This window comes from Hyperolius riggenbachi, chromosome 3 (genome assembly GCF_040937935.1).
Source record: "Hyperolius riggenbachi isolate aHypRig1 chromosome 3, aHypRig1.pri, whole genome shotgun sequence".
In the NCBI taxonomy this organism is placed as follows: Eukaryota; Metazoa; Chordata; class Amphibia; order Anura; family Hyperoliidae; genus Hyperolius; species Hyperolius riggenbachi.
Genome location: NC_090648.1, coordinates 231926774 through 231938791, shown reverse-complemented (window position 1 = coordinate 231938791; position 12018 = coordinate 231926774). Strand labels below are relative to the sequence as shown.

Genomic DNA, 12018 nt, shown 5'->3' with positions numbered 1-12018 from the left:
TATATAATGAACAGTGCATAAAGTGAAGAAGGCTGAAGTATATAATATGTAACAGTGTACCCGGTGCAAATAGCACATGAAGTGGGTGGCATATATAAAGTCCAGCATTGTGTGCTATGTCATGTGAAGGAGTGTGTGTGGAACAGAGAAGTGTGGGAAATGTACTTTATGGCAGTGTGTGTAGCAGAGACATGTGAAGTATGTAACGTTCCACAGTATGTCTAGCAGGATAATGTGGATCCTACAAATTACAACACAGTGTATACGGAAGATCAGAAGGGAGTATACTGTATATTACGCAGCACAGTGTACTGTATATATCAGAGTTAAGTGGACCATGTATAGTGGAACAGTATGGAGAATACACTACACAGGGGAGAGTAATGTGTAGCTTATGATATAGAGCAGAGAGCATAGTGGAATTGTGTAGAGTATATAATGTATACTGTATTACATTATATCAAATGAAGTTATGTAGAATGAAAAATTCAAAGAGTAGTATACACCTTGTTGCAGTGTGGAGCGTATAGTGATTAGTAATTGAACAGTGTTATGTATATAATTTACAATGTAATTTTCTTACAACGGCATGTTTCAGTTTTACTAAATCATGTAATTCTTTCTTAGATTTCTTCTTTCCATGTCTTCCAGAGGCTGTTTTCCTGGATGACTGTCCAGATCTTCTTGACCCTGGCCACAGTATAAGATGTGGGATTCTCAAGGGCTTACAGCCTAAGTGGCCACTGGTCTTCAACAGAGAGTCTTGCAAGTTTTTATGGGCCCTTAACCAAGTGGCCATGGACTGCTTTGCTGCTAAGATGACCCTGGGAATATCCACCAGAGATAACACGAACAGGAGGGTGAATCCTATAGTGTGGCGAAAACTAGGGCAGCAGGGCAGATGACAGGAAGAGCAAAGTCATAGTCACTGCCTGAGGTCAGGGTTGGCAGCCTGAAAAGCAACACACCAGGGTCAGATGGTGTCACGGCACAGCCGTGAGAAACGAAAACGCAACCGCAATTGGTTTCCTGCCTCGATTGCCTTGTGCTGCCAAATCAGAATCTCATGTCTGTGCATACCATTCAGTCCAGCCTGGAGGGTCTCTGCTGTCTTCATAAGAGCAGCAGAGTTCTTTTCATGAAACCTGGTGCCTGTGACCTGTTAGCCAGAGGTGTAAACTGAAAGCTTGTCCCAGCTGATTTCACATTCAGATGCTAATTAAAGGAACCAAAAGGTCCCTTTCGTACAGGGCTATCCCAGGAAGCTAGTCACAGCTTGAAACTAGACATCCTGGCTGCAGCAAAAAGCAGGAAGAAATGAATGTTGTATATGGTGTTTTGCATATTTAAGGAATACCGTTCAGGTGAGAAATGTGAAAGTTATATCATTCTGCTGGTCCGGATCTTGTGAGTATTTTGATATTAAATTGGGGCCACTGGCATAACCAGAACTCGGGGGATTCCACCGTTTTTTAACCGGGCATGCAAACATGCCCAAGTTTGGTATCATATGGCCTAGTCTGAGAAATATAATTATGTGATGGTCATGTGTGTGCGGAAAGCGTAAGCCGAGATATGGCAAATGTCATATTTGGTGGGCCTAGAGCACCCCTCCAGGGAGCTCACCGCCCCTGTCCAACCCCTGGGCTGTACATGAGGCTCCACCCAAAGGTGGGCATTGATCAAAAGTGTTTGCAAGGGACCACTCCCTCAGTCCTCCAAATTCCACCTTCACGAAAGCACTCTGCCAGCCAGGGGACCATGTGGTTGGCGGCCATCTTGTCTGAGCTGAAACAAAGGACACATGGCTAGCGGCCATCTTGATCGGCCATCTTTGCTGAAACTGAACAAAGGACATTTTCCAGTTTGCCTGGATTTTAAACTTTGCTGAAACTGAACAAAAGGAACTCTACAAGTTTTCCCAGGACATATTTCCACAAACCCTAAGTATTTTCTCCTTTTTATTTCATACTGGCTATTACTGTTTTAATAATTGTTGATTTTAATAATTGTCTGTATATATTAATTATTTATATTGCTTTCAATAAACCGACGCTATCGTCAGTTGTTGTTCTAGCTATCCTATTATTCAGCATACACAGAAACTGATCCCAGGTCTCCGAAGAGACGCTACTATTGTTTGTTGTTGGCTAGACAGAATACAGCGTGTTTTAACCGTTTTTATTTGTAGATCTAGGCTCAGACAGTCAGCGGGCTCCTCTGTCCCATGGTAACAGAGGTGGTGGCAGTTATACCCTGAACTAGTGTGTAAGTTGTAGTAATGCCAGAGGTAGGCGCTCACAGTGCCAGCAAAGTGTCTGGCTTTCGCCTGCCCAATTCTAAGGTGCGAATGGAAATAATCATCAACAGCATAAATAAACAAACAAATGTTCCAGGTTGCGGGGACAATGTTCCCAAATTGCACACAGTTCCAATCCAGGAGTCACGGATCTATACACATAGCATCACTCGCTCCACAATATTTTCCAGCATGTATGCTATCAGCAGCACAGTGAGTTCAAGTCCTTTAGGTGGCTATAAGTCTCCTCTCAGGAACAGATAAAAAGCCGTCACCACACCCCTGTGAGATACACTCACCAGATATTAGGACCTACTCATAGGTCATAGGAAGCCTTGGGACAGTCACCGGGTCGTCCCTCACCACATCGGCAAACCTTAGTCCAAGTCCAAACGGCCTTAATATACTTTAATCTTCCTCAGCCTTAAAACCTCAATAAGAAAAACTCCACATAGCGTAATACTGTTACTTTAATAAAACCTTTAAAAATCAGTTGCACTTACAATTTCCATGAAGTAAAAACAGCGTAGAGTTTTTATCGCGCGGGCTCTCCCCCGCTATGTTGGCCGGCTGGCACAGGTATCCCCCTGCTCTGGTGGACTTCCGACCGCCGCGCGCTCAGTCAGTTCCGTCCTCCCAGCTGCGAGACCCCGCCGTGCCGCGTGTGTGATCGTGCTGTCTCTCTGTGGACTAAGGTTTGCCGATGTGGTGAGGGACGACCCGGTGACTGTCCCAAGGCTTCCTATGACCTATGAGTAGGTCCTAATATCTGGTGAGTGTATCTCACAGGGGTGTGGTGACGGCTTTTTATCTGTTCCTGAGAGGAGACTTATAGCCACCTAAAGGACTTGAACTCACTGTGCTGCTGATAGCATACATGCTGGAAAATATTGTGGAGCGAGTGATGCTATGTGTATAGATCCGTGACTCCTGGATTGGAACTGTGTGCAATTTGGGAACATTGTCCCCGCAACCTGGAACATTTGTTTGTTTATTTATGCTGTTGATGATTATTTCCATCCGCACCTTAGAATTGGGCAGGCGAAAGCCAGACACTTTGCTGGCACTGTGAGCGCCTACCTCTGGCATTACTATAGTTTATCTTTGATCTCCAGAGGGGCGATCCAGTGCACAACATTTGTGGTCAGTGCGAAGTGTGTTTTCTTTCTTCTTTAGTGTGTAAGTTGTAATTACCGTACCTCACAGGCTCCCTTCTGGTTGGTCTGCGGCCAATTCCCAATGGTTCCTGCGCATTGACTGCGACCAGAGTTCGCACGATCCGTTCGCTGGCGCCGTTTGGAAGGCATTTTGTAGTCTGACCACTAGGGCTCCTGTGACAGATGGCAGGCTAAAATTAGGACTGGTGGTCAGCGCAGCATATGCATAGGGCGGGAGAACAGAGGCGCCAAAAGGATAAAAGGAAGCTAAATGAGCTTAAAAACCAAATTCTTGGTAAATAGAGGAGGTAGTGGTGGACTTACCTCCTCCAAGTAGACACACAACGACTGTAGTAAACACAGTCAATATATTTTATTTATGAACTCCAAATATGCAACGCGTTTCGCAGGTTTGATCCCGCTTCATCAGGCAATAAGAACGGAGCAATAGCATATGTGGTCAGTAGAAGAGCCAGGCACCTCTGTTATTAATATTTACTCTATCTAGTAACCATTTACCAGTACATATTACACTATTGGGGCTCTTGGTGTTCCTTGTTTTTATATGCATAGGGCGGGCTAGGCTCAGCCCGACAGCGCAGGGCTAAAATCAGGTTTGGGAGAACAAATTGAGGACCCATGAAGTTCTGAAACATGTTAGCTTGCTGTCTATCTATGCTCTTGCCACTACAAAGTCCTTTATTCATTACCGACATATTGTGGGACCTTTTTTCTTGTTAAGAAATTAGTGTTGCTTTACTGTTGCAGTAAAGAAGTCTCTAACATTAAAAGTCAAAAATCTCCAGACATTTTCACTGATCAGTAGGTACCAATGTTCTCTATGGGGTAAGCTTATATTTACTGTAGTTTAGACTGTCGAGACCTTAATTGTTCTCTTCTAAACTTTGGCAGTCAAACAATTTTGTAAAAAAACAAACCTCACTAGTAAATTTAGATGGTTTTACTAGGATAACGGATGTGGATGTCACCAGCAAGTGATGTTGTGAAACCTGCATCATCAATCATCATCATCATCATTGGGAGATGATGCATAACTTGTCCTTCTGGTACAGGAATTGTCACAACAGCATGTGGCTTTTTTGGTTGAAAATACATTCAGGGCCGAAAAAATTATTTAAGCTTTTAGTCTGTTTATTTTTAAAACCCTTCTGAAATGTAAAGCAAACCCATGATAAAAAAGGGCAAAAGTTAGAGAGAAGCCTTTGGATGATGCAGAAGCTTCTCTGATCCTTCTTCAACCCATCGCTGCTCATCTGTGCCCTCTACTTCTTAGTGGGCATGCTTCCGTCCGTGTATGAGTACGGCCCTTACTGTGCAGGATGAAGAACAGCCCATGTGGCGCAGTAACATGGAGGCACTCATGCACAAAGGAAAAATGCATGAGCAGCTCCGTGCTACTGTGTACTCTTGTACATGGATAGCCACATAAAAATATTTGACAAGCCCTTGTCAAATATGTTTGGAAGGTTCCAGTGCTGGATCTGTGTAGGGGAGGAGGATGGGGAAGCCTCTGGACTATCAAGAGGCTATCCTCTACTGAGGCTGAGGTAAGTATGTAACTTTTTTTCCCCTCACAGGGAACTTTTTTTTCCCTCACACTTATGAATAGAGATCAGTATATTATTATTATTTATTGCATTTATAAAGCGCCAACATATTATGCAGCGCAAGGCAATGAATAGGGATACATACAATGTAAACAAGGGGTGACAGACAGAAAGGTAGCACACTTTTATACAATATGGGGTAGGGGGGAGGAGACCCTGCCAAAGGCTTTCAATCTTAAGTATAAGCAAATAAATATACTGCAAGTGTACATGTTTTTGGAATGTACATATTTCTGTTTAATCTCTGTGTATGTGACCTAAATGTACAGTATTAAGCTGAATTACTGCACTAATGGCCACTGGTCTTCAACAGACACAGTATTTTGTTTATGGAAATGATTCATCAAAAAAATAATTTTTAGTGTGTGAGGTGAGTCCATGTTTCCTTCAACTTTCCAATCATGTGGAAAGGTTTTTATTTTTTCTTAAATTTCTTTGCTCATAATTGCAGATAAATTGTAAGTTGTTTTTGAATGGTCATTATCGGGAGAGTATTGCGAATTTGCAAGTGTAGAAATACAGCATGTTAGTTGTTTTCCTGTTTACTTGTAGTCCCAGGGCCATATGCAATTATTTTTTCTCCTGAGTTTTCCCCTAGAAGCTAATTTTTCATTTTGTATTTAAAATACATTTTCAGAACTTTGCAATTGGAAAGGTAGGTGAAAAAGTACTATCAAAATTATTTTAAGTATTTTTTACGTTGTAAATTATTTAAAAGACATTTTATTTACAAGTTGTGAAAAATTTCACCTAGGAAAAAACTCAATTGAAAAAAATAATTGCATATTGTCCCCTTTCTGCTATTAGTCTTAAGCTTTTTTCTTTTTAAATCTCATTCTATGTGAGTGTTTGACATTTTGTTCAATGGCCTATGAGAGTTTATTGGTACGTCCTTTTCTTCTTTTGTCTCTGTATTGTTATTGCGCCTTGGTATCCGTATTTCTAGAGGGGGCATGACGTGGGACGTAGGGTGTGTACGTTTCCACAATAGCATGCTATTTTTATAACAAGAGGTCTTCGGTCACACTTCTAACATCATAAATATCTTCCTTTGTTCAATGGTTTCACTATGGTGTGTGTATTTCATTTAGTGGCAACCCTTTTGATTTGCCCTTATTTTGCTGTTTATGTTTTAAGGAACTGTGGTGAGCAGAAAAAAAAATGAATAAAATATTAAAAATGTGCAAATTTCATCTGACCACACATGGTAATGAAATTGAGCCAATGAAAGCCATCAGCTGCTAATACATTTTTGATAGCAGTTGGTTAAAGTACAATGGAATGAAGTTTAAACCAAACCTGGGAGGAAAACAGGGGCATAACAATAAACCCTGCAAGGGATGCAGATTCAGGGGGGCCCAGAAGCCACAGGGGACCCCGTCCTGAGAGACTGACAACTAGGGGAAAGGAGAGAAAAAAATTTCTACTCTCTGCACAGTTGTTCTAATGACTGCATCTGCTCAGCCACTGATAACGAATCATACAAAGTTTTGTAGATAAAGATGTGTAGACTGTCCCTGTTCAGTGTGCAGGGGAAGTGGGGCCGCATCCAAAGTTTTTCAGGGGGGCCCATTGATTTCTAGTTATGCCCCTGGAGGAAAATATTATACTCACTACTCTATAGGCTTGATTCACTAAGACAAATAGCATGCCTTATCAAAGTTAGCACGCCTTATCAAAGTGAACACGCCTTATCAGAGTAGCATAGCGAGCGCTACGAGCCCGCAGGGGCTCAGGGCATGACGAGTGGAGCTCTCGTCATTGCCAATTAGCAGGCATAAGTTAGTTATGCTACTCTGATAAGGCGTGTTAACTTTGATAAGGCGTGTTAACTTTGATAAGGCGTGTTATTTGTCTTAGTGAATCAAGCCCTATGGGTCTCTTGATCTGGGCCCCTCCTTTCCCCAGGTGCCTACCAAAGATCTTTAAGCTCACACCTCCATAATGGCAGTACTCCCCCACTTCTAGTCACTAGCACTGTAGAATGTTCCTATAATTGACAAAATGTCTACCCATTTACCAATGAGGTGTTAAAGAGAACCCGAGGTGGGATTTACTTAGGTTAGTGGGGCACAGAGGCTGGTTGTGCACACTAACACCAGCCTCTGTTGCCCCATGGTGTGCCTCCAGGACCCCCCTGCGCGCCGCTATAGCCCCCGCAGTGCTGGCGACACGCAGCGTGTCGCTAGCACAATGTTTACCTTCTCCTGTCTGTTAGCGCCGCTCCCCCGCCTCCTCCGTATCGCCGCTACCCGCCCACGTCCCTTCCCTCCCGCTGATTGGAGGGAAGTGACGTGGGCGGGTAGCGGCGATACGGAGGAGGCCGGGGAGCGGCGCTAACAGACAGGAGAAGGTAAACATTGTGCTGGCGACACGCTGCGTGTCGCCAGCACTGCGGGGGCTATAGCGGCGCGCAGGGGGGTCCTGGAGGCACACCATGGGGCAACAGAGGCTGGTGTTAGTGTGCACAACCAGCCTCTGTTCCCCACTAACATAAGTAAATCCCACCTCGGGTTCTCTTTAAGAAGTTGCGTGGCGGATTGTCCTTAGGGTTATCCTCAGTGTGATGTTGACAGCAATGCAAATTGAGAAGAGGGGTTCCAATCAAAGAAGAGGGATATCGGGGATCAGAAGGACACCCATTAGGGAGGTAAGGATGATGTTTACACCTACCAGTTTACTTATCCCATTTAGCTCGGAGATGGACTATAAGCAACCAGCTGCTATAAGCTTTTAAAAGATGAACTGAATTCTCTCCCATGTTCAATGAAAATTTCATGCTAGGATTTTTGTTTTGTTTTCTTGTCACCAATCATGGATCTCCATTTTTATCTTGAATACTAATCTTGTTCATTAATGGCACTATGGCAAAAAATTGTAAAATGTAAAATATGTGAAAACATAACCAAATAGTTCAAGTTATATCATTGCTATTTGTAAATGCCTTTGCTTGCTTGAAAGTACATTTAAACCATCTTTTTTTCTCTCCAAGTACTGTGGGACTGATTTCATAAGACTTTCTGGCAGTCGTGAGAAAACATAATTTTGGTGATAATTTTTTTCAACCTTTAATTGGGACATGTCCGATTCCCGTTTCGATGGATCGTTAGGTCGATTTGGCATACTTTGCATGAGAATCGCCCTAACAATCATCGAAATGCGCTCGGAAATGCTCGGAAATAATTGAGCGGCCAGGAATCGAGCGGGGCATCAAGTGCGGGAACGCACCGTGTGTACCCAGCATTAGAGGTTGCTGGACCAGTGACACACTTGGGGGAACATTAAAGCAACCCTGAACTGAAAATAAACTTATGAGATCATTAATTGTAATGTATGTGTAGTTTTTAAAACTGAATTCTAAACAGCAGCCATTATAGTCTGATGTAAAATAAGCTTCATACTACTGCTAAAAAAAAGCTGAAATAAAGACCCATTTAACTCTCCATAGCTAAAACCTTGTCAGCATTGTTTCTCCTAGTCTGATAAGACGGTTTTACCTTCTATTTACTTTTCAGGACATGGGGCTAAAATTGACTTTTAGCACGACTGCCTCATTTGCATAGTTAACAGCTCTCATTTTTTAATGTTTGCTGTAGTGGATGATTTCGGACAAATTAATAGTAGGGCTAGTACTACTGTATATGTACCTATGTTTATCTCATCATGTCACATGTCAACGCTCAGTGTAATTTGCCTTCTGAAAACAGTAGTTATTTGCGATAATTCAGCTTTAAAGGATACCCGAAGTGACATGATGAGATAGACCTGTGTATATACAGTGCCTAGCGCACAAATAACTATGCTGTGTTCCTTTTTTTCTTTCTCTGCCTGAAAGAGTTAAATATCAGGTATGTAAGCGGCTGACTCAGTCCTGACTCAGACAGGAAGTGACTACAGTGTGACCCTCACTGATAAGAAATTCCCCTTTTTATCTCTTTCTTGCTCTCAGAAGCCATTTTTTGCTAGGAAAGTGTTTTATAGTTGGAATTTCTTATCAGTGAGGGTCACACTGTAGTCACTTCCTGTCTGAGTCAGGACTGAGTCAGCCACTTACATCCCTGATATTTAACTCTTTCAGGCAGAGAAAGGAAAAAAGGAACACAGCATAGTTATTTGTGTGCTAGGCACTGTACATACACATGTCTATCTCATCATGTTACATGTCACTTTGGGTATTCTTTAAGTGAGCAACTGTGGTTTCCCTTAATTCATCATTCCTGAATATGCTGTCTGCATGTTAGGTTGATGTGATTCTGTAATATTTGTAAGCTATAGGCTTCAGTGTTCTCCCCAGAGCCTTTCAGCCAGGCAAAGCACCCAGATCATGAAATTGTCTCCCGCCCGGCTGCTACCATTTGCCTGGTTCGCAGCAGAATGACTTTCCTCCTCTTGCGTCCTTACATTTATCATTTATTTATTTATTGTATGTATAAAGCGCCAACATATTACGCAGCGCTGGACAATAAATAGGGATACATACAATATTTAGGGGTGACATACAGCAAAATGACAATACCTGAATACAAGAAAGATCAGATCATGCAGCACAGTATGAGTACAAGGTAATGCTTAGTCACTGGATGGAGCATGGAGATCACACAGCACAGTAGCAGTACAAGGTAATGCTTAGTCAGTCACTGGATGGAGCATGGAGATCACACAGCACAGTATGAGTACAAGGTAATGCTTAGTCACTGGAGGGGAGCATGGAGATCACACAGCACAGTATGAGTACAAGGTAATGCTTAGTCAGTCACTGGAGGGGAGCATGGAGATTAGGCAAGTTAGGTTCACTCAGATGCCTAGCATGGGTTCACAGTAATGGAGGTGCATGATCAGGTTGGACACAAAAGGAGGAGGACCCTGCCCAAAGGCTTACAATCTAAAGGGAGAGGTAGGTACACGAGAGGTAGGAGACCAGAGTTCAGCTGTGGGTTTAGAGCACTTGTGAGGGGTAGTAGGCCAGAGTGAAAAGGTGAGTTTTGAGGGCTTTCTTGAAGATGTTGAAGGAGTGGGCTGCCCTAATGGGTGGAGGTAGGGAGTTCCATAGTGTTGGAGCAGCTCTTGAGACGTCCTGGAGGCGTGCATGGGACTGGGTGATGCGGGGGGCGGTTAGGCGAAGTTCATTGGAAGAGCGGAGTGAGCGGCTAGGTGTGTACCTCTGAGTAAGATCAGACAGCTGGCCTGCTGTCACTCAGGAACGCTATCTCCGCCCTTCTTTCCAGCTCCTGTCAGTAGTGTGGAGGGGCGGGGGAAAGCTCGGTGACGTTACAAGCAACAGGGGAGTCGAAGTTTGGAGAGAGGACGTGCTGCCCTGTTCACAGGCATGTCTGCCTCTTCTCTCCAATATCCAGAAGTAGTAGTCCGCACACAGTCTTAGGGAACGAAATCTTAAAATGTATTGTCCCGCTGTACACACAGGCAATACAGATCTTACCAGATGGCCAATGATCATTTCTGGGCCCTTAGGGTCCCCTTTGTCAAGGCATAGGACAGAAAAAACACATACACCTAGTCGCGCAAAGACATACAATAAATAGTACCTGTAGTGCAACCTCATGCCGCCCCATCGGGCGAAACAAGCAATTAGAAAACCGTTTGCTGTATTTACAAATCAATTAAAGAACTGTTTGTAGTTTGAATAACACATTTAAACCAAGTAGATAACTCATACCTCACTGGAAAGTGTCCATACTATGCTGTTGTTCAAAACAAATCGTATTTTCCACGCCCCTTTTCCCTGCTTCAGCGCTCTGATTGGTGTAGAGCGCTTGAGAGTCTTGCAGACCACCCCTCCACCTTAACTAACACTCGTTTCTCTGGGTTCCCTTCCTATGCCTTGACAAAGGGGACCCTAAGGGCCCCAAAACGACTGTCAGCCATCTGGTAAGATCTGTATTGCATGTGTGTACAATGGGACAATACATTTTGAGATTTCTATCCCTAAGACTGTGTGTGGACTCCTACTTCTGGATATTGGATTCTGACTGCATCAGGAGCCCTGCACCAGCACATCCACACATCAAAGTGTGCGGTTCTTCTGTTTCCTCACTTGCCTCTTCTCTTCGTCATCAAGTACGTGTGAAGCTTGGGTGAAGTTACAGCCAGCACAGGAGAGCAAGGAGTTGAAGTTTGCTTTGCTCTGTTCTTTCAGGCATGTCTGCCTCTCCTCCCCCTGTCATAAAAGGCATAAAAGTGTCTGTAAGAACACACCGTGTGATCCTTTCACCACCCAGTAGCACCTGGTGTGATCCCTCACCGAGTAGCACCCAGCATTACCTTCCCCACTCGGCTACTTTTTCATGGCACCCAGCTGAAAAAAAAATCTTGGGAGAACACTGGGCTTGCTGTACAACAACAGTTGTGGATGTAAGCCTGGCTTCAGGGGCAAAAGAGATAATTTGCATATTATTATTATTTATATAGCGCCGACATCTTCGGCAGCTCTGTACAGAGTATGTTGTCTTTTCACTAAACTGTCCCTCAGAAGGGCTCACAATCTAATCCCTACCATAGTCCTATGTCTATGTATGTATTGAGTAGTGTATGTATTGTGTAGTGTAGTCTAGGGCCAATTTTTAGGGGGAAGCCAATTAACTGTATGTTTTTGGGATGTTGGAGGAATCCAGAGTACCCGGAGGAAACCCACGTAGACACGGGGAGAGCATACAAACTCCTTGCAGATGTTTACCTGGTTGGGAATCAAACCGGCGACCCAGCATTGCAAGGCGAGAGCGCTAACCACTACGCCACCGTGCTGCACATGCATATTCAGGAGTGATGCATAATGGGAAACCACAGTTGCTCACGTAAAGATGAATTGTCACAAATACCTTTTGTTTTAAGAAGGCAAATTATACTGAGCGTTGCCTTTTAGTAGGAAGGGTTTTTTGGTCTCTTTTTGCCCCCTCTACTTTCCTGGTGGTTCTGGGTC

The 12018-nt window shown here is 43.6% G+C and overlaps 1 long non-coding RNA gene across 1 annotated transcript in view; it reads left to right on the top strand.

Moving 5' to 3' along the window:
- LOC137561343 (uncharacterized) overlaps positions 1-1981 on the top strand; it is a 79598-nt gene extending 77617 nt beyond the window's left edge. The window contains exon 4 of the long non-coding RNA XR_011029976.1: positions 652-1981. This is a non-coding gene — a long non-coding RNA (uncharacterized lncRNA). The remainder of the gene's footprint in view (positions 1-651) is intronic.
- Positions 1982-12018: the final 10037 nt, after the last annotated feature.